This window comes from Triticum dicoccoides, chromosome 2B, assembly GCF_002162155.2.
Source record: "Triticum dicoccoides isolate Atlit2015 ecotype Zavitan chromosome 2B, WEW_v2.0, whole genome shotgun sequence".
Taxonomy (NCBI): domain Eukaryota; kingdom Viridiplantae; phylum Streptophyta; class Magnoliopsida; order Poales; family Poaceae; genus Triticum; species Triticum dicoccoides.
This window is the reverse complement of record NC_041383.1, coordinates 467,702,156-467,711,972: the sequence shown is the minus strand read 5'-3', so window position 1 is coordinate 467,711,972 and position 9,817 is coordinate 467,702,156.

Genomic DNA, 9,817 nt, shown 5'->3' with positions numbered 1-9,817 from the left:
TTTGTGACGTGGAGTCATCCAGATCTGTGTCGAAGCTAGCATCGACGTAATCCTTTATGACGAGCTCTTTGTCACCTCCATAAACGAGAAACATATCCTTAGTCCTTTTCAGGTACTTCAGGATATTCTTGACCGATGTCCAGTGTTCCATGCCGGGATTACTTTGGTACCTCCCTACCAAACTTACAGTAAGGTTTACATCAGGTCTGGTACACAGCATGGCATACACGATAGACCCTATGGCTGAGGCATAGGGGATGACACTCATCTTTTCTCTATCTTCTGCCGTGGTCGGGCTTTGAGCCGAGCTCAATTTCACACCTTGTAATACAGGCAAGAACCCCTTCTTGGACTGATCGATATTGAACTTCTTCAATATCTTATCAAGGTATGTGCTTTGTGAAAGACCTATGAGGCTTCTCGATCTATCTCTATAGATCTTGATTCCTAATATGTAAGAAGCTTCTCCAAGGTCCTTCATTGAAAAATACTTATTCAAGTAGGCCTTTATGCTTTCCAAAAGTTCTATATCATTTCCCATCAATAGTATGTCATCCACATATAATATGAGAAATGCTACAGAGCTCCCACTCACTTTCTTGTAAACGCAGACTTCTCCATAAGTCCGCATAAAACCAAACACTTTGATCATTTCATCAAAGCAAATGTTCCAACTCCGAGATGCTTGCACCAGCCCATAGATGGAGCACTGGAGCTTGCATACCTTGTTAGCATTCTTAGGATCGACAAAACCTTCCGACTACATCATATACAATTCTTCCTTAAGGAAGCTGTTAAGGAATGCCGTTTTTACAACCATTTGCCATATCTCATAATCATAGAATGCGGCAATTGCTAACATGATTCGGACGGACTTCGGCTTCGCTATGGGTGAGAAGGTCTCATCATAGTCAACCCCTTGAACTTGTCGATAACCCTTAGTGACAAGCCGAGCTTTATAGATGGTAACAATACCATCCGCGTCCGTCTTCTTCTTAAAGATCCATTTATTTTCTATCGCTCGCCGATCATCGGGCAAGTCTGTCAAAGTCCATACTTTGTTTTCATACATGGATCCTATCTCGGATTGCATGGCTTCAAGCCATTTGTTGGAATCTGGGCCCGCCATCGCTTCTTCATAGTTTGAAGGTTCACGGTTGTCTAACAACATGATTTCTAGGACAGGGTTTGTTGGGGATATACCCCGCGGTATGAACCGGCCGGAAATATGACCCGGCCGGACTTTGCGGTTTACTTGAGACCCGGTTTACACTCAGCAATTCATTGGTGACCCACCCCGACCAGACGGTTTACAAGCAACCTACCTGAACATTATGATTCACTGGTAACCCGGCGGGTGGGACAGATGGATGACAGGGCCCAAGGCCGAGAAGGCCGGCTTATGCTAATGGCAGGACGGTTTATGAGGAAAGGATAAGGAATATTATCCTACAAGGAGTTAAGACCCGGACTTGTATCCGGTTTCTATTAGAAGGTAGACTAGTCATAATCCTAATAGGACTCCACATGTAACCCGCCTCTTCAGCTTATATAAGGAGGGGCAGGGCTCCCTAAAGAGGGACAGGGCAAGAAAAAAACAATCTCTAGGGCTAGATACAACTAGAGGAGAGCCGGTTTACGGCGAATCCCTCATGATCATAATGAGACCTAGCTACAAATAGCATGTAGGGCTATTACCGGATGATGTTTCTCGGGGCCCGAAGCTGTCTAAATCCTTGCCTTGTGTTGCGTCTCTCGATTCCGCTCAACCCCTCTCAAGCTACTACAAAGATGCGTTGGCCTCACGACTAAGTCCTCACAGTAGGACATCTGCCGTGACAAAACCACGACAGTTGGCGCCCACCGTGGGGCTCGTGCATGGTGGTGTTGAGTTCTTGGAGGGCACTATCCCAGGGATCGAGAAGCTCCGCCCAGTTTATTGAAGAAGTTTCGGTCGGCTCGTCGGAGAGTTCCAGCTGGCTCGCCGAAAAAGTTCCGACAGGCTCATCGAAAGGTTCTGGTTCGATGAAAAGTGCTGGCTGGATCATCAAAAAGTTCTGACCACCTCGATGAAAGGTTCCGTCTGAATCAGCAAAAAGTTCCGACCGCCTCAACGAAAGGTTCCGTCTGAATCGGCAAAAAAAGGGTTCCGACCGCCTCGACGAAAGGTTCCATCCGAATCGCCCAAGAGTTCCAGCCGAATCATGAAAAGATTCTGTCCGAGTCGCCAAAGGGTTTCGACTTAGGTTATGGAAAAACTTTGACTCAAAAGGTTCTGGTTCAATAATTTCTGGGTTATCAAGAGGTTCCGGTTTAAAAACTTCTAGATTATAAAAAGCTACGGGTCCAGAAGTTCTGGCTCAAAAAGTTCCGGCCGGGTTATCAAGGGGTTCCGATTTAAAAAGTTCTGGGTTATAAAAAGTTCCGGCGGACTATCAAAAAGTTCCGGGTCCAGAAGTTCCGGCTCAAAAAGTTCCATATATAAGTTGATTTATGGACCACACAAAGATCATGTGGCATTCAAGTGATATCCATCCAAGTTTGTGTTATTAGCATATATATATATATTTTTTTGTCAGAAAACAAGTTTATCTTTGCCTTGGTCTACAATATTGTTTATCAAAGTATAAAGGCTGTCAGAAAATTTCCGGTTCAAAACGACGAATGGCGGTTTAAAATCTGGTTCAAGGGAAAGAGGTCTCCTGTAAAGCTTTGAAGCTCTCAATATCCGGTTTAACATCCGGTTCAAGAAGAAATATCTCTCGCAAAGTTCGAGTTCTAAGAAAATTTCAAAGGGGCCAAAGAGAGTTTATTGCACAACCCAACTCAAACATAGGCACCCGGTGAGTACAGCTCAAAAGTATATCACTTGGGGGCTTGGTCGTATTCGAACCATAGCTACACCTCTTGATCGGCGTAAGGCCGCCAGGGAAATCACTTGGGGGCTTGGTCGTATTTGAACCATAGCTACACCTCTTGATCGGCGTAAGGCCAACAGGAAATCACCCAAGGGGCCAAAGAGAGTTTGTTGCTATGCACAACTCAAACATAGGCACCCATTGAGCACATCTCACAAAGTTACTTGGGGGCTCTTTGTGTAAAGCAACAAAGAGTTTGAAAGGACCCTTATAATTGGGTATCGACCCACGGCTTGGAAGCCTGGTGTATTCACCTAAAACCCCGGGTTAACCTGCCTTCATCAAGTAAGCCACTCCTATCCAGGTAATCCTGGCATGACCCGCCGAACGTTTGACAAGTTACTCTTATACAGACCCTGAACTTGTCAAAGTTAAAACGACGATTGGTTAGTTGGAGGCCCATCTTAAAAGGCTTTGTCAAATGGTTTAACTCAACGGCCTGGCAGCCCATGAAAAGCCTCGAATTTGGTCCTGGCAGCCCTTGAAAAGCCTCGACTACAAGTTTTATTTGATTTTGTTTTTGCAAAGTTTCATCTCTTTTGATAAAGTTCTAAGTTAAACCGGTGTCTACTGACCCGGCCAGACTATATGTCATTACATCAACCCGGTGTTTCTTAACCCATCATGGCTTACAGTTTCAGCTATTAGCACATAATCAATTATGAACCGGCATCTCTTAATCTGGCTTGGCTTGACTATAAGTCGCCAGGATGATCATTCGGTGTTTATCATAACCCGGCATGGCTTCATTATAAACGAGCAAAGCATGGTGGGAGTTATCAGTACTCTAGATTTGGGTTATCACCCTTACTACAAGAAAGTTGGTAAACCAACGATGTGATTCCATATCACAGGTATGATATATTTCATATTTTATTATCCTTGTAGCCTTGGTTATAAACCCGGGTTATATGTTGGGCATTATGACCCGTCCGGTGGTAAACCGCCAGGACACTTTAAACTTGTTGTATGCAGAAACAGGTTGAATAAAGCATAATTATGAATCACCGGCGTTTATTAAACTGGCCTGGCTTTAAGACGATAAGTCACCAGTATATGATGAGAAATTATCTGGTGTTTGTTAACCCGGCCTGGCTTTGGACTATAAGTCACCAGTATATATTTGGATGCACCATTGGAATCATGCGCTCATAAATCATTAGATTATATTATTCAAATCTTCTAATAGCCAACATGGCTGGATTTTATTATGGTTATCAATAACCAGTATTATGATTAAGGTTTTCAAAGTCACTTTAGCACAATGGCTATCATATTATCAATGGATATGATTTATTCTACAATTGAAGGAACAGTCCCGAGTTGCTGCAGGCTTACGACCCGGCACTTGGGGGCTATGTTATTTAAGTTGAGATTACATCAAATACACAAGTCTCATATCGCTGCAAGCATGCACCATGACACTTGGGGGCTAATGCAAAAGTCATTGTTTGCTCATCTTATTGAAGACCCGACTCATCACATTATAATGAGCCGGCCCTTGGGGGCTACCATATTGCTCCTATCAACAATTCAAGGTACAAAGCTTTTTATCCATTATATTGAAAGGTCCACTACTCAGTTGGTAAAGCACAAGGCTCTTAACCTTGTGGACGTGGATTCAAGCCCCATGATGGGGGTTAAATCATATGATGTTATTTTCATTGAAGTATATACCAAGTCCCAGCTCAAAACTATCTTAATGAGCCGGCCCTTGGGGGCTACACATCACTGCTCAAATCTACATGATTATATTTACAAAATCCTTGCTCATTATTGCATAATGACCCGGCCCTTGGGGGCTACACTAGTTGAAGTTTTTATGAGCATAAGGCAATTTCAAGTCCCAGGTTGCTGCAAGCATGACAACCCGGCACTTGGGGGCTACATATATGGAGTATTCAGTCTTTGCTAGTGACTGAGATGAACAACATGGATTTCTTCAAAGTGGCAGAAATTATATGGAAACAAGTCTCAAATCATCACTTTGTTCTGTTCAAGACTTGGGGGCTACAGGTAATATGGAAATAAGGGAGAAATATCTTCTGATTTTCAGTATGACCCGGTGTCTGCAACAATCATGAACCGGCGTGGAAACAATCATGACCCAGAATTATCAGTTTTTGTAACTCGGTGATTTTGGAAATCATGGATCGACAGGTTCTACATCTTCAAGCCGGCTGAATACCAGTTGAATATTTGAAGACCAATATTTTTGTCAAGTCAGAGTATTGAAGGCCGAGTCAAATGGATTCTTTATTTACAATATTTCTTCTACAAGCAAATTGATTATGAAGCTGGTCTACTGACCCGGGTTTTTCTAGAAGGAAGACAAGGATTTAAGGATGATCAAGCGCCGGTTTACAAGAATTTTTAATCCGGAGCATGACATATCAAATTTGTTCTTGTGTTTATTTTGCAGTATAAGTTTACCATGGATAAATCCAAGCTAAACAGGGGGCTAATGTTGGGGATATACCCCGCGGTATGAACCGGCCGGAAATATGACCCGGCCGGACTTGGCGGTTTACTTGAGACCCGGTTTACACTCAGACATTCATTGGTGACCCACCCTGACCAGACGGTTTACAAGCAACCTACCTGAACATTATGATTCACTGGTAACCCGATGGCAGGACAGACGGATGACAAGGCCCAAGGCCGAGAAGGCTGGCTTATGCTAATGGCAAGCCAGTTTATGAGGAAAGGGCAAGGAATATTATCCTACAAGGAGTTAAGACCCGGACTTGTATCCAGTTTGTATTAGAAGGTAGACTAGTCAAAATCCTAATAGGACTCCACATGTAACCGCCTCTTCAGCTTATATAAGGAGGGGCAGGGCTCCCCAAAGAGGGACAGGCAAGAAGAAACAATCTCTAGGGCTAGATACAACTAGAGGAGAGCCGGTTTACGGCGAATCCCTCATGATCATAATGAGACCTAGCCACAAACAGCATGTAGGTTTATTACCGGATGATGTTTCCCGGGGCCCGAAGTTGTCTATATCCTTGTCTTGTGTTGCGTCTCTCGATTCCGCTCAACCCCTGTCAAGCTACTACAAAGATGCGTTGGCCTCACGACTAAGTCCTCACACTAGGACATCTGCCGTGACAAAACCACGATAGGGTTGCCATACCATTCTGGTGTGGAACGTGTCCTTGTGGACCTATGAAGTTCAGTAGCAACTTGATCTGAAGTACCTTGATCACCATCATTAACTTCCTCTCTAGTCGGTGCAGACACCACAGAAACATATTCCTGAGTTGTGCTTCTTTTCGGTTCAAGAGGCAGTACTTCATCAAGTTCTCCTTTCCTCCCACTTACTTCTTTCGAGAGAAACTCTTTCTCCAGAAATGACCCGTTCTTGGCAACAAAGATCTTGCGTTCGGATATGAGGTAGAAGGCATACCCAATGGTTTCCTTAGGGTATCCTATGAAGACACATTTTTCCGACTTGGGTTTGAGCTTTTTAGGTTGAAGTTTCTTGACATAAGCATCGCATCCCCAAACTTTTAGAAACGGCAGCTTAGGTTTCTTCCCAAACCATAATTCATACAATGTCATCTCAATGGATTTAGACAGTGCCCTATTTAAAGTGAATGTGGCTGTCTCTAAAGCGTATCCCCAAAATGATAGCGGCAAATCGGTAAGAGACATCATAGATCGCACCATATCCAATAGAGTGCGATTACGACATTTGGACACACCATTATGCTGAGGTGTTCCAGGAGGCGTCAGTTGTGAAACAATTCCACATTTCCTTAAGTGCGTACCAAATTCGTGACTCAAATATTCTCCCCCACGATCTGATAGTAAGAACTTTATTTTTCTGTCACGTTGATTCTCTACCTCACTCTGAAATTCCTTGAACTTTTCAAAGGTCTCAGACTTGTGTTTCATTAAGTAGACATACTCATATCTACTTAAGTCATCAGTGAGGGTGAGAACATAACGATAGCCTCCGCGAGCCTCAATGCTCATTGGACCGCACACATCAGTATGTATGATTTCCAACAAGTTGGTTGCTCACTCCATTGTTCCGAAGAACGGAGTATTGGTCATCTTGCCCATGAGGCATGGTTCGCATGTGTCAAATGATTCATAATCAAGAGACTCCAAAAGTCCATCTGCATGGAGCTTCTTCATGTGTTTGACACCAATGTGACCAAAGCGGCAGTGCCACAAGCATGTGGGACTATCATTATCAACCTTACATCTTTTGGTATTCACACTATGAATATGTGTAACATCATGTTCGAGATTCAATAAGAATAAACCATTGACCAGCGGGGCATGACCATAAAACATATCTCTCATATAAATGGAACAACCATTATTCTCGGATTTAAATGATTAGCCATCTCGCATTAAACGAGATCCAGATACAATGTTCATGCTCAAAGCTAGCTCTAAATAACAATTATTGAGGTTTAAAACTAATCCCGTAGGTAAATGTAGAGGTAGCGTGCCGTTGGCAATCACATCGACCTTGAACCATTCCCGACGTGCATCGTCACCTCGTCCTTTGCCAGTCTCCGCTTATTCTGCAGCTCCTGTTTCGAGTTAGAAATATGAGCAACCGCACCGGTATCAAATACCCAGGAGCTACTACGAGTACTGGTAAGGTACACATCAATAACATATATATCACATATACCTTTGGTGTTGTCGGCCTTCTTGTCCGCTAAGTACTTGGGGCAGTTCCGCTTCCAGTGACCGTTTCCCTTGCAATAAAAGCACTCAGTCTCAGGTTTGGGTCCATGCTTTGGCTTCTTCCCGGCAACTGGCTTACCGGGCGCGGCAACTCCCTTGTTGTCCTTCTTGAAGTTCTTCTTACCCTTGCCTTTCTTGAAACTAGTGGTTTTATTGACCATCAACACTTGATGTTCCTTTTTGATCTCCACCTCCGCTGATGTCAGCATTGAATATACCTCAGGAATGGTTTTCTCCATCTCTTGCATATTGAAATTCATCACAAAGCTCTTGTAGCTAGGTGGAAGCGACTGAAGGATTCTGTCAACGACCGTGTCATCCGGGAGATTAACTCCCAGCTGAGACAAGCGGTTGTGCAACCCAGACATGTAGCGACCAGACCTCAGACAGTCTGGATCTCTGTGCATCAGTGTCATGCCTAGATCGGTAATGCTGACATGCACAGTACTCGAGGATTTATAACAGAGTTTCAATCACACACTTATTACATCGAATGTCTCAAAAGAGAGCTTATTACAAAATTTTGTCTTAAGGCCAACTAAAATCGATAACAGCGGAAGGCTTGGAAGATAAAGTGAGTCCATTAACTCCAACAGCATCACTGAGTGAAAGACAATGACCTATGGCACCTTACTCGTCGTCTGAAAAGTCTGCAACATGAACGTTGCAGCCCGAAATGGGTCAGACATGGAATATGCTGGCAATGTAACACAAGAGAGTAATGAACAGAATAAATGCTATCACTACATGCATATATGGCTGGTGGAAAGCTCTATGGTTACAGTTTTGCATAAAGCCAATTTTTCCCTACAACAAAGGAATAAATTTTATTTAACTATCATGGTGGTTGTTAAACATTGAGAAGGTTCCTCCAATTCAATCCCAATTAAACATCATCATTAAACCCAATCAAATTAACTTAGAGTGATGAGATCAACATGATAATCCAAGAACCAGATACTCAAGATGTCCATAACCGGGGACACGTCTAACCATGATTAGTTTGTATACTCTGCAGAGGTTTGCGCACTTTTTTCCCACAAGACCCGGATACATCCATGGTCGGAGAAACGAGACACGGTCTTTCTGAAACAATAACTCTTTACTCTAGGTGGACAGTTACACCTACTTTCCCCTACATCTGCTAGCCCACCACTGAAAGAGGTCTTGCAACTTACTCAACTATGCTAGAGCCCATAATAGCTTGTGGCTTTGCTAAGAATGGATCCTTTCTAGAGAAGGAGTTTCTCTCGAAAGATGTGAGTGGGAGGAAAGTAGAACTTGATGAGGTAACTATACCTTCTCCCTTATGGGAAAATAGTTCATCACAGAAATCGATTTCTGTGACACCTACACCAATTAGTGAGGAAGCTAATGATATTGATCAAGAAACTTCAGATCAAGTTACTACCAAACCTCGTAGTTCAACCAGAATAAGATCCATGCTAGAGTGGTACGGTAATCCTATTCTAGAGGTTATGTTACTTGACCATGGCGAACCTACGAACTATAAGGAAGCGATGATGAGCCCAGGTTCCGCAAAATGGCTTGAGGCCATGAAATCTGAGATGGGATCCATGGATGAGAACAAAGTGTGGACTTTGGTTGACTTGCCCGATGATCGGCAAGCCATCGCGAATAAATGGATCTTCAAGAAGAAGACTGACGTTGACGGTACTGTTACTGTCTACAAAGCTTGACTAGTTGCGAAAGGTTTTCGACAAGTTCAAGGGGTTGGCTACGATGAGACTTTCTCACCCGTAGCGATGCTTAAGTCTGTCCGAATCATGTTAGCAATTGCCGCATTTTATGATTATGAAATTAGGCAAATGGATGTCAAAACTGCATTCCTGAATGGATTTCTAGAAGAAGAGTTGTATATGATGCAACCAGAAGGTTTTGTCGATCCAAAAGGTACTAACAAAGTGTGCAAGCTCCAGCGATCCATTTATGGATTGGTGCAACCTTTCAGAGTTGGAATAAACATTTTGATAATGTGATCAAAGCATATGGTTTTATACAGACTTTTGGAGAAGCCTGTGTTTACAAGAAAGTGAGTGGGAGCTCTGTAGCATTTCTAATATTATATGTGGATGACATATTGTTGATTGGAAATGATATAGAATTTCTGGATAGCATAAAAGGATACTTGAATAAGAGTTTTTCAATGAAAGACATCAGTGAAG